The sequence below is a fragment of the Perognathus longimembris genome, chromosome 6 (genome assembly GCF_023159225.1).
Source record: "Perognathus longimembris pacificus isolate PPM17 chromosome 6, ASM2315922v1, whole genome shotgun sequence".
Lineage (NCBI taxonomy): Eukaryota > Metazoa > Chordata > Mammalia > Rodentia > Heteromyidae > Perognathus > Perognathus longimembris.
The window spans coordinates 82,363,759-82,377,121 of NC_063166.1; positions in this window are offsets into that span (position 1 = coordinate 82,363,759).

Below are 13,363 nucleotides of genomic sequence, written 5' to 3' on the forward strand. Positions count from 1 at the left end.
TCCCAGTCTGGTTTTCTAGTAGGTGACTTGGTTGAGTCACCATGAAGTAAGTTAGGGAGTGGCTAGACCGACAGGTGCACAAATCGCCTTTGCCCCAGCCCCCCTTGATACACTTAGGGTTCTGGCTGCCTGGGGTTTTACTTGAGCCGGGGTCAGCTCTGTGGCGGAGGCCGCTCCTTGCTCCCCTGCGTTCTGGGGGCTCGGCTGCTGCAGCCTCCCAGTTGCCTGGAATTGCAGGAACGCACGCTGGTGTCGGGAGCGCTGACCCCCGCCCCAGTGCTGAGGTTTGAACTTGGCGCCTCCCGTGTGCCCGAGCGCCGCGAGCCACGTCTCCGGCCCAGCTTTTTGCTCATTATTTGGGGGATGGAATCCAGAGGCATGCCCTGCCCAGGCGGGCCTCGTACCTGGGTCCCCCAGATCTGAGCCTCTGCGTAGCCAGGCTTACTGGGGCCCCCCTGAGGGCCCCTCCTCCCCTGCCTCCTGGTGGCTCTGACTGCAATGCCACCTCCGGGCCGCGCCCCTTCTCCTGCCCCCTGCTCCCTGTCACGCCTGGCCGCACCCCACCCGGGGTTCTCCCTGCCTTCTCCCCAGCCCTTCCCAGTGGCAGCGCACCCGGCCGGGACCTTTGGGCTGCGGATGTCGGTGCGTCCGCCTCCTGTGTCCGGGCGGGTCCCTGAGCGGGGCTGGCTGAGCCCGGTGCAGGTCTCAGCGTCCAACTTAGTGCTGGGGACCAGGGAGGCCCTGGGGCAGGAGGGGATAAAGACCTTTCCTTGAATGAATGAGTCCTTTCAGAAGCACACAGCATGTCAGTGTCAGCTGCCCAGGACCACGCAAGACCCCGCAGGTCCGTGCTGGGCCACGCAGGACCACAGAGGACCACTCAGGACCATGCCGGACCATGCAGGAACACGTAGGACCACACAGGACCACGCAGGACCATGCCGGACCACGCAGGACCACGTACGACCACACAGGATCACACAGGACCATGCCGGGCCACGCAGGACCACAGAGGACCACTCAGGACCACGCAGGACCACGTACGACCACACAGGATCACACAGGACCACGCAGGACCATGTACGACCACACAGGATCACACAGGACCATGCCGGGCCACGCAGGACCACAGAGGACAACTCAGGACCACGCCGGACCACGTACGACCACACAGGATCACACAGGACCACAGAGGACCATGCCGGACCACGTAGGACCACACAGGACCACGCAGGACCATGCCGGACCATGCAGGAACACGTACAACCACAAAGGATCACTCAGGATCATGCTGGGCCACACAGGACCACAGAGGACCACTCAGGACCATGCTGGACCACACAGGAACACATACGACCACACAGGACCACATAGGACCATGCCGGACCATGTAGGACCACACAGGACCACGCAGGACCATGCTGGGCCCGGCAGGACCACGTACGACCACACAGGATCACACAGGACCATGCCAGACCACAGAGGACCACTCAGGACCACGCCGGACCACGCAGGACCACGTACGACCACACAGGATCACACAGGACCACAGAGGACCATGCCGGACCACGTATGACCACACAGGACCACGCAGGACCATGCCGGACCACGCAGGAACACGTACAACCACAAAGGATCACTCAGGACCATGCTGGACCACACAGGAACACGTACGACCACACAGGACCACATAGGACCATGCTGGGCCCTGCAGGACCATACAGGACCACACAGGATTATGCAGGACCACGCAGGACCACATAGGACCACGCAGGGCCACATAGGACCACGCAGGAACACACAGGTCAATGCTGGGCCATGCAGGACCAGCCAGGACCACATAGGACCACGCAGGACCATGGGCCACACAGTGGGCCCCATTTCTCAGCCTCCCGGGCCCCCACTGAGGTGCCCTCCTGTGTGCCCGCTTCCAACAGGTCTGAAGCGAGGAGGGGTGGGGCCGCGGCCAGGGGCTGTGGTTGCCGCACCCCAGCTTCGTGGAGCAGGTGTAGAGGGGCCCCCTGTGGACAGTGACCCCGCATCACGCCCCAGGCTCAGAACCGTGCAGCCCAGCAGGCAGGGAAGGGCTCCCTGCCCTGTTTTCTGCCCTTCCCTGCGCTGCAGACCCTGAGCCCACGCCCCGCCATGCCCTGCTGGACTCCCCTCTGTCAGACCCTGTGCCCACGCCCCGCCATGCCCTGCTGGACTCCGCTCCCCCGTCAGACCCTGTGCCCACGCCCCGCCATGCCCTGCTGGACTCCCCTCTGTCAGACCCTATGCCCACGCCCCGCCATGCCCTGCTGGACCCCCCTCCCCCGTCAGACCCTGTGCCCACTGTGCCCCGCCATGCCCTGCTGGACTCCACTCTGGGGCCTTACTAGTTAGGATTGGTGGAGTCACTGGGCCTCCAGCTGTGTTCTCACCAGGGTCTCTGGCAGGCTGTGAGTTGGGGGGGGGGGTGCTGCCATACTTTTGTTATTCGGTGCTAATTAGAAGGGCAGGAGCCAGGGAGAGCAGAGCTGCTGCTGTGAGTGGGGTGTGCTGTTGTGTGTGTGGGGGGGGGGGTGTGCTGTTATGTGGGGGGGTGCTGGTGTGTGTGGTGGTGGTATGTTTCGAGGCAGTATGTTGTGTGATAGTGTTGTGTATGGCGGTGTGTTGTGTGGTAATGTGTGTGGCGTGGTGGTGTGGTGTATGATGATATGGTGTTGTAGTGTGGTGTGGTGTGTGTTGGTGTATGGTGGGGGTGTGTGTGGTGGTGGTATGTGGTGTTGTGGTGTGGTGTGGTGTGTGGCGGTGTGGTATGTGGTGGTATATGGTGGTGTGGTATGGTGTAGTGTGGTGTGTGGTGGTGGTGTGGTATGTGGTGGTGTGTTGTGGTGTGGTGTAGTGTGGTGGTGGTATGGTGTGGTATGTGGTGTGTGGTGTGGTGTGTGGTGGTGTGGTGTGTGGTGATACGGCGGTCTTGTGTGTGGTGCTGGTGTGGTGTGTGGTGCTGAGGTGGTGTGTGGTGATACAGTGTTGTGTGTGTTGTGGTATAGTGTGGTGTGGTGTGTGGTGCTGGTGTGGTGTGTGGCAGTGGTGTGGTGTGTGGTGGTGTGGTATGTGGTGTGTGGTGTGGTATGGTATGGTGTGGTGGTGGTGTGGTATGGTATAGTGTGGTGTGTGGTGTGGTATGGTATGGTGTGGTGTGTGCTGTGGTATGGTATGGTGTGCTGTGGTGGTGTGGTATGTGGTGTGGTGGTGTGGTATGTGGTGTGTGGTGTGGTATGGTATAGTGTGGTGTGGTATGGTATAGTGTGGTGTGGTATGGTATGGTGTGGTGTGGTATGGTATGGTGTGGTGTGGTATGGTATGGTGTGGTGTGTTGTGGTGTGGTATGTGGTGTGTGGTGTGGTATGGTATAGTGTGGTGTGTTGTGGTGTGGTATGTGGTGTGTGGTGTGGTATGGTATGGTGTGGTGTGTGGTGTGGTGTGTTGTGGTGTGGTATGTGGTGTGTGGTGTGGTATGGTATAGTGTGGTGTGTGGTCTGGTCTGCTATGGTGTGGTGTGGTGGTGTGGTATGTGGTGGTGGTGTGTGGTGGTGTGGTATGTGGTGTGTGGTCTGGTCTGCTATGGTGTGGTGGTGTGGTGTGGTATGTGGTGATGTGGTGTGGTGTAGTATAGTGTGGTATGGTAAGGTGTAGTGTGGTGTATGGCGGTAGTGTGGTGTGTGTCAGTGTGGTGTTGTGCGTGGCGGGAGGCGGTCTAGCTGGGCACGTTGTCATCAGAAATAGACGTCAGGGCCGCGTGGTCCAGTGCCGCTGGCTCACGTGGGAATCCAAGCTGCTCACGAGATGGAGATCTGGACGCCCAAGGAGGCCAGCGGGGGCAAGAAGTTAGCGCCACCCCATCTCAATCCACAAGCCAGGCACGGTGGGTATGCTCCCAGCCGCATCTCTTCAAGTCACAGGTAAAGGACTGAGATCTGAGACCAGCCCTGGGCAAGAACCAGGAGACCCAATCAAATAAGAAGCCAAGAGGGCTGGGGGGTGTCTCCAGCCAAGGAGCCCCTGCTCCCCAATCTCCAGGCCCTGGGCTCCCTTTGCCTCCTCTGCTGCGAGGGGGAGTAGAGACATTTGCACAGTGGGGTGGCTATTTGGGAGCCAATTTGGAAGCAGTACAGGGGTTGTGCCTGAAGCAGGGGAAGAGACTGACAAGTATGGGATGGAGGGGGTGGGGGTGGCGGGTGGGTAATTGGGTGGGTGGTGGGTGGTTGGGTATGTGGGTAGCGGCTGAAGGGCCCATGCCCAGCAGGCCTGGCTGAGCACTGGGGCCCTGGAGGTTCTTCCGGAGGACACCCCGGCCTCCATCCTGTCTTTCTGGGGCATCCCTTTGATTTGCTGCCAGGGAGGTTAATTGTTGGAGGGTGGAGAATACTCCAGAAACTAGGGAAAAGGTCCACAGCTATAATTACATAGCGTTGCTCCCTAGCCCCTGGGGTGGGGCAGGTGGAGGAATGGGGGTGTGGTGGTGGGGGGTCACTGTCTATGCAGCCAGCCTCTACGGGGAAGTGGTGTGGGTTGGACCAGGTGGCAGCATCCACTTCGCTCCTCTTAGGCCAGCTCTAGAACAACGCCCAACCAGGGCTAGCCACGCCCACCAGCAGCCATGCCCAACCAGGGCTAGCCACGCCCACCAGGACCAGCCACGCCCACCAGGACCAGCCACGCCCACCAGGACCAGCCACACACCCTGCTCTTTCCCGCCAATTCTCTGCCAGGGCCCAGGCCCTGTGGCTCCGGCTCTGTCGGGGACAGGCCGACACTTTGTGTCTTTCCTTCTCCGTCCCCATCTCCCACCTCCTCCTTGTCCTCCGCTTCTCCTCCATCACTCCTAGTAGCAACCCTGCATATATTAGGTCGATCTTCGAAACAGAGGAACGTTGCTGACACGTTGTCGCTGCGCATCTCCGTGGGCTGCGTGCACGGCGCGGGCGGTCAGGTCAGGGTAACGGGCCCGCCCGTCGCCTGACGCATTTATCGTTTCCTTTTGAGCAGGGCGCATTCAGAATCCTCTCCACCACTATTGACCTGGAAATGACCACTCACCTTGGCAAGTGAGCAGCTGTTCCGGCGTGGTCAAGTGCAGTGGATGCTGCATCTAATCCCAGCTACTTGGGAGGCAAAAAGGGAGGATCGGGGTTTGAGGCCGACCCCGGAAGATTGTACGCCACAGAACAAGCCAGGTAGGGTGCTGCACCGCTTCAACCCCGGCCATGTGGATAGGAGGATCACGAGCCAAGGCTGGCCTGGACGGAACGCACGAGATTCTGCCTGAGGAAATAGACAGGAAAGCATGGGGCTGGAGGGATGGCTCGGTGGTAAGAGCTTCTGCCTTACAAGGGTGAGGCCCCAAGTTCAAATCCCAGCAAGGACTGCTCACCCTGCACCACAGACCCCTCCCCGCACCGCCCCCCCCCCCAGGTCTGCTGCTGCCTCTGGGCGTGGGTGAGAAGCACTGCCAGTCCCTGCCCCGTCCGGGGGCCCAGGCTGGCCAGGGTGTTCTGCTGTCCTGCGGGGGGGGGGGGATGGGGACTCCAGGTCTCTGCTGGTCTTCCCTGTCTTTTCCAGGCCCGGGCAGGACGCGCACGGTGCTGGGTGGTCTCGGCGTGGGGGGCGCCCCCTCCTCCGCCTTCTGTGCAACACATGCGGCCGCCGCTTGACGCTTACACGAGCCAGAGCGGCCCGGCCCACACTCCTCGCCGTGATAAACACATCCCGCGCGCCCCGACAGCTGGCGTCCGGCCATGGACGGGGAGGGGGCGCGGCTCCCGAGCCAGGTGTGCGCGCGGGGACGGCAGGCGGGCCCGACGCGCGTGTGTCCCCAGGCGTGCGACGTGCACCGTGCCTGCGGTGTGCGCACGTGTGTGGGGTGGGCACTCACGTGTGTGCCGGAGCCGCCCAGCTCCCGCCGCCGCCGCCCACGAGCGGACCACGGGCCTGGGGTCACCTCGGGCCGGATGCAGGCCGGATCTGCGTCTCCATGCCTGCTCCCCGCCCCCCGGGGGGGACCCCAGGGGCTGTCTGGAGACCCCTCCGGGTCATCCTCCCGGCAGTGATGAGAGGGGGCGGTCAGGGCAAACCCTGCTGCTCCCACACTGAAGGACGGTTCTAGAAGGCCAGCGGCAGTGACGGAGCCTGGCTCTGACTTTAGCGCCCGGGAGGCAGCCATGGGGCTCGGGGCAGACACCAACTGCAGGTCGGCGGCTGGCCTCTGGCCCCTCCCCCACCCTCCCCCGCCCCTCCCCCACCCTGCCCCCCCCCCCCCGGCCTGTGCCACCCGTGTGCCGCCTTCCAGGGAGGATTTCACATGCTCAAAGGTGCCAGACACCAGGGGCACGTGGGGCCGAGCGAGTACCACCCAGGGCGCTCGCTTGCGTGCGTGTGTGTGTGCGTGTGTGTGTGCGTGTGTGTGTGTGTGTGCGTGTTCCACTCCCCTTTCTGGCCAGCAGGAGCGGAAGTTTCTGGGGGAGCTGGGCACACAGGCACCGGTGGAGCCCTAGGGGGATGGACAGGCGTGTCTCCCGACGCCCCTGGGAGCCATTCCTGGGGTGCACTGGGGGGCATTGTGGGAGCCGCCATCGTCCTTCCCCTTCACAGGTACTAACTCCTCGGTCCCTTCCCCAATCCTTCCATCCACTCGGCTGCCCAGCCAAAGGGAAGTGAAGCCATTGTTCAGGCCGGGGGACGGACCCGAGTCCTGCGCGTGTCCTAACTCGGGGTTTCCTGGTAGAGGGGCGCAATGGGTTCTTCTGATTATTTTACTTTATTTTCCACTCCTGGAGGTTGGACTCGGGGCCTGAGCACTGTCCCCGGCTTCTTTTTGCTCAAGGCTAGCACTCTGCCACTTGAGCCACAGCGCCACTTCTGGCCTTTTCTATACATGTGGTGCTGAGGAATCGAACCCAGGGCTTCATGGACACAAGGCAAGCACTCCTGCCTCTAGGCCCCTCGGTGAGTTCTTATAAAACGACTCGAGACAGGATCAGACGCCAAACAACTTTTGCTACTGAACATATAGGACGTGTAGGCACTAATTGTAATTCCATGGGTCACCCCCCCATCACCTGTATTTCTTATTTAGGCATTTATTTATATCCTCTTAGTCTATTTGACTTTTATTGATTGACAATTGCTCTTTACACACACACACAGGCCCTACACCACACATTTTTCACTTTTCTTGTACATATTTTTACCTATTTGTCCCAGTTGTACTCTCTGTGGCCTTGTTCGCAGTGTTTCCCTTGCTGTCCGGAGGTGACGTGTTAGGAGGTCAGTGTTTCTTCGTTGCTGCGGACGTGAGCCCGGCGCTTTAGCATGCTCTTCCGGTGCCCGGTCTGCACGCGCTCCCTGTGGTTGCTGCCGGTCCTGCTTAGCATCCCGCCTCGCTGACGGAGGAGGCCGTGTCCGCGGGGGCGAGGCAGGGACCTCGCTTTGCTCGCCCCTCCCGCTACCCCTTCCTTTTCATTCCCCAGGAAGACAGCGAAGGCTGGTCTTCAGGCCGGGTGGGCTGCTCGGCAGCTTCCCCGGCTGCGCCCCCTCACGTCGGTGACCACCCCACGCCCGGAGGTCTCTCGTGTCCCCGGGGGGACCAGTTTAAACAGGTGAGAATCTCCCATCATCCCTCCACCCCGCCGACGTCCGGCAGCAGCCCGTCCCCGTGCACCGGCGGCGGCGGGCGGCCTTGCTCCGGGCGCTCTGCACGGACCTGCGGGGGAGAAAAGCCAGCACCCTCCGGAGCCAGAGCCCCCGTCCAGGCCCTGGGCTGCCCCTGCTGCGCGCGTGACACCCAGGTGAGGGAGGAGCGCAGATCGGGGGAGCCAAGGTGGCTACGCCTGTGTAACCCCAGCTGCCCGGGAGGCTGACGGCGAGGATCACGGTTTGAAGCCAGCCCGAGCAGGGAAGCCCGCGAGACGCCATCTCCAACGAACCAGCACAAAGCTAGACTGGCTCAAGCGGCAGAGCCCCAGCTGTGAGCCCCAGCCCAGCCCAGTTGAGGCTCGGGGTTCACACCCCGGCACTTGCCCTAGGGAATCCCGACTCGTCATCAAAACTGGGGTCAATGAGGCGGAAATGTTCGGAGCAAGGCTGGGGCTGAAAGAAGGAATGGAGCGGCATGAGCAGGGGAGTACACGTGTGTAAAAATACCCCCCTCCTGTACACAAGAACGAGACACCCCGCCAGGTATCCACGGTGGCTCACCCCTGTAATCCTAGCTACTCAGGAGACTGAGATCCGAGGATCCTGGTTCAAAGCCAGCCTGGGAAGGAAAGTCCAGGAGACTTATGTCCCACTGACCACCAAAAAGCTGGAAATTGGAGGCGTAGTTCAAGTGGTGGAGTGCTAGCCTTGAGTAATAAAGCTCAAGGACAGCGTCCAGGCCCTGAGTTCAAGTCCCAGGTTTGGCGTAAATGCGCATGCGCACGCACACACACGGAGGAGGAAAGAAAAGAACAAGAAACACTCAAAAGGGAAGTCCAAAGCCACGGACCCTCGTCACCCTGGGGCAGAGGGAGAGGGCAGGGGAGGGGAGGGGGGTGTGGAGAGGGCGGGGGGGGGGGGCTGGATGGCTCCTCCAGCTTCAGCTCCTCATTGGTTGGTTTGTTTCTCAGGCCGGCAGCAAGTTGATTGGACAGCGGAGGGCAGCGGAGGGCAGCGGAGGGCAGGCAGCTCCAGGCTCTCGCGTGGGGAGGAGGCCGGCGGCCGTGTGTGGGTGCTCAGGGCGTCCACCGCGGGCCGGGCGGCCCCCCTCTGGGCGCCCGGACTGTGCAGTGGAACCGCCGGCCTTGCACGTGGCACAAGCGGGTGTCCACGCGTCTCCCCGGGGCAGGAGCCTCCGGTCCGGCACACCGGCTCCTCGGGGCTGATTGTGCGGGGCGGGGAGGGTGTGCCCGGCAGCTTCTGGGGCTGGAAGGCGGGGGGGGGGGGGCAGGACACGGACCCCCCACCCGCCCGTGCTCCTGGGCCCCCCCCCCCCCCGTGCCATGTGCAGAGACCAAAGGCCTTGGGCTGAGGGGCTGGCGGACTCGGGCTCCGCCTCGCGCGCGCTGTTTTGATGGCTTAAATGTAAACAACTCGACAGCATATGGATTCCATTCCTCCTGCCGGGGCTTCAACCTTGGGGTGGGGGAGGGGAGGGGAGGGGAGGGGAGGGGAGGGGAGGGGAGGGGAGGGGAGGGGAGGGGAGGGGAGGGGAGGGCGGGCGTCGTCGCAGGGAAGATTCCGGCTGATCCTTGCCCATCTCCAGGATCTCTGGGAAATCACTGGAGACGCGGCCTCGCTCGCGGAGCGGACCCGCGCTCCGCTCTACCTTTTTTTTTTGGTTGTTTTTAATTGCTGTTGTGACTCACTGTTGAGTTGGTGATTATTTTTATCCAGTTAATGAAGGTAATCTATAAATTACCACTGACCCAGATTCATTATTTAATAAGATTTAAATTACACACCCAGGTTCGCCCAGCAGCGGCGGCGGCAGGGCCTGTCTCTGAGCGGGGCGGCATCTGTTTGTTCTCAGCGCCCCCCCCCACCCCCGATCCCCCCCACCCCACCCCCTCCCGGGCTCTGGACCACGCCCGGCCTGCAGAGGACGGCCGGGTCAGTCTCCAGGCCGCGGAGCCACAGAGACAGGCACCCGGCTCCCGCCTCTGCTGGGGGCCTCTGGGCTCTCGCTGGGCCTCAGTTTCCCCAGTGTGCGCTGAAGGAGTACTGTGGGGGACGGCTCCGGCCTGGGGCCCGGGACGGCAAGCGCGACAAGGCCACGGCTGCCTTCCGGGCCGCGCCGGGGCGGGCTCCGCCGTCCCCAGAGACGGACCCCGCGTCTCCGTCCTGCGAGGGCTCGGCTGGGCGTTCGCAGGGACACCCCACTGCCTGACGCCGGCGGCTCACGCCTGTCACCCCAGCTACTCAAGAGGCTGAGATCTGAGGGGTCGCGGTTCAAAGCCAAGCCCGGGCAGCAAGGTCCACGAGGCTCTCATCTCCACTGAACCCCCAGAAAGCCGCCAGCGGTGCGGTGGCTCAGAGCCCCGCTCCGGGGCGGGAGACGACCTGTGAAGATGTCTCTGGCCGAGGCCAAGTTAGACGCAGCCAGCAAAAGGCTGCTGGGCTTTGTAGCGCCGGGGGCCGGGAGGATGGCTTAGTGGTGCAGTACTGGCCTGGCATGTAGGAGGCCCTGGGTTCGATTTCTCACTACCACGAAACCCGGATTTTCCCTGTAAAATGAGCTTTGGAACGTTTTCCCTTCCATCGCTAGAATTTCAAGGAGTGTCCAGCACGGCCAGGCCTGGGCGCTGCTCAGAAGACCCAGTCGGGAGGGGGCAACCCCGGCCCTGTGTGCGCAGAGGGGCTGAAGGAGCGTGTAGTGTGCGTGCGTGCGTGCGTGCGTGCGTGCGAAGGGAGAACTGCCCCTCCCCTTCCTCTGCATTACGTTTGGTTTGGTGCCTTTCCTGGAGTGTGAACTCAAGACCTCGGACTCTCCCGGCCTTTTCGCCCACGGCTGGCGCTCCACCGCTTGAACCACAGCTCCCCTTCCGGCCTCGTGCTGGTTGACCGGAGGTAAGAGTCTCACAGACCTTCCCGCCCGGGCTGACTTCAAACCTCCGTCCCCCTGCATCTCAGCCTCCGAGTAGCCAGGGTTTGGGGCGCAACACTAAACACTGGGGCTGGAAGCATCTTGACCCGGGCCCCACCCCGGGAAATCCATTGTCATGTTTGATGTGTTTCAAGAGTGGAAGCTTTTGTTTTCCAGGAAATTGGCATGCTGGCAAGGAACAATGCCTTTCTTCGGGGTTTTAGTAATATTGTTTTCCATTTGTTCTAGCACAGGATTTCTCAACTTCAGTGTGGTTCAATTGGGAGCAGACAGCTCTGTGTGGCTGGGCTGTCCCAAGCTGGGGCCCCGACTGAAGCCCCCCTCCAGCCTCCTCCCCAGCACCCTTCCAACAAGCATCCCCCCCCCCCCCCGCCCCGTAGAAAGCCACTCCAGGCAGAGACATTGCTGTCTTCAGGGGACCACGATGTTATGCTAATCCTGGGGCTTGAACCTAGGGCCTAGGCGCTGTCCTTGAGCTTTTTTTTTTTTACCAAGGTTGGCACTCTACCCACTTGAGAGCCACAATGCCACTGCCAGCTTTTTTGCTGGTTAATTGGAGAGTTAATTGGAGAAGAGTCTCATGTAGGTTCCTGCCCTGGCTAGCTTTGAACTGTGATCTTTAACTCTCAGCCTCCTAAGTAGCTAGGATCATAGACGTGAGGCACCGGCGCTTGTCTAATGGTGGCTTCTCTTTTAAAAGGAGCTCTATTTAAGAACTCGGCTCTCTATGCTTTCTGAGCATTGCCGGGGACCCCGGATTTCAGGGTCCTCGCGGTCTCCCCAACACTCCTCCGCCTCCAAGCCCCCCTCCAACACTGGGTTTGGTCCCAAAATAAATTCGACACAAAGAAAATAGCTAATTAGACGAGGGAACTGGCAGTAAGAATGTAACTAATGTTATAACTCCTGTGGCTGGTGTTTGTGTGTGAACTTACATGCTAATAACCATTCCGTTTAATTACAGTTAGTAGCTCATGGCGTTGAATGTCACATTTCTCATTTTATGTAACTAGGAAAAAAGCCTTGCTGTTTGCCGATTTATTTTTTTTTTCTTCATGAAATGATCTGTTTCCTGCCTGAAGGATACGGTTACATATCAGGTATAAAGACACTGTTTACAAGAGACCTGAAGGTGTCCGTGGACGGATAGAAAATAAGTCTTGAAGAAGAATTAGTCGGAACCTCAGAGATGGCCCTGCGGGGGTCATGGCTGCTCAGGAGATGGGCTGAGCCCTGGGGCTTCATTTGTTCAGTGACCAGCCGAACGTGTAACTGTGCTCGCCGTGCGCTCTGTGTGTGTGTGTGTGTGTGTGTGTGTGTGTGTGTGTGTGGTGCTGGTCCTGTGGCTTGAACTCAGGGCCTGGGCACTGTCACTGAGAGTGTCTCTGCTCAAAGCTAGCTCTCTACCACCGCATCTGTCCACTTGGCCACGCCCAGAACAACACCTTACAGAGAAATGCAGGCAGTGTGGGGGGGGGGGCGTACGTGTGTGTGCGTGCGTGTGTGCACGTCTGATAGAATCACGAATGCCTCTCGGCTTCCTTCCGGGAGTTCTGTGTGTCGTTTTATTACTTGTGCAATTGTGGGGGAACACCAGTCCTCCCCCCCCCCACACTTAGGCAGCCCCTGGAGGAGATATAGCTGCTCCCGCTCCTGTTTCGCAGTCCACAGAATCAAGCTCGGCGTGGGGTCATTGTCCTGGGAGGCTGAGGTGTGGGGCGGAGGGGTGCCTGGTGAAGGGGCGTGGGGTGGGGGTGCGCGGGGCGGAGGGGCGCGGGGCCGGCCCTGCTCTGTCTTTTCCTTCTGGAATTTTCTGTCTGTGGGTCAGCGCCTCCCCCCCCCCCCGCCCTGCCCTGCCTTCCACGTGGGTGGTGGACCCCTGAGCGAAAGCACACAGAGTGGATTTAACAACAGAATGGATTTAGTGTCCCCCCACCCAACCCAAGCCAATCCCCGAACCCCAACCCCTTGATCCAGGAGCGCTGGGAGCCGAAGGGCCCAGAGTCAAGCCAGCTGCGACAAGGCTGGGCTGCTGGTGACTCGTCTGAGGCCACGCCCACCGCAGACCGGCCCTGAGTCACCCTCCCCGGTCCCCTTCCCGCCCCGGGGTTCCCCAAGGCCGCCTGGCTTCGGGGCCCAGGAGGCTGGGGACTGGGGTGCGCGATGGCCTCTAGGCGCTCGGTGTTTCACTGTCAGGGCCACGGGACACCGGCAGGGATGGGCAGTGACCCTGGCCTGCCCCACGCCCTGAGCTCTTCATCCTATGACTCCAGGGCCCCGGACAGGCGGACTTGCTCAGAGATCCGAAGACCTGAGCCGCAGAGGCCCTCGGGACAGGGAGGAAGAGCAAGCGCATCGCCGCTAGGGGCAGGAGTCGGCCGGGAAGGCGGCGCAGCCTTCCGGACCCTAGGAGAGTCTGGCTGGAAATGAGACTGCGAGCCTGTGCTCCCAGCACTCGGGCGGGAGTCAGAGGCGGAAGGACCGGGAGTTCGAGGCCAGCCTGGGCTTACCCAGGGCGGAGGGGCTCCCCAGAGGGATTCCTGCCAGCGGGAAGAGCTGTCCAACAGGAGGACAGGGTGGGTGGGTGTCCCAAAGGCAGTTCCTCCTCATCTTATGTCAGAAAACCCTCCCCAGCCCCCTTCACCCCCAGACCCTCAAACCTCTAGAGGAGATTCCTAGCGCTGAGCCGGATTTTTATTTTTATCTCGTTTTGCCTTTCTCCATAGCTTTGGA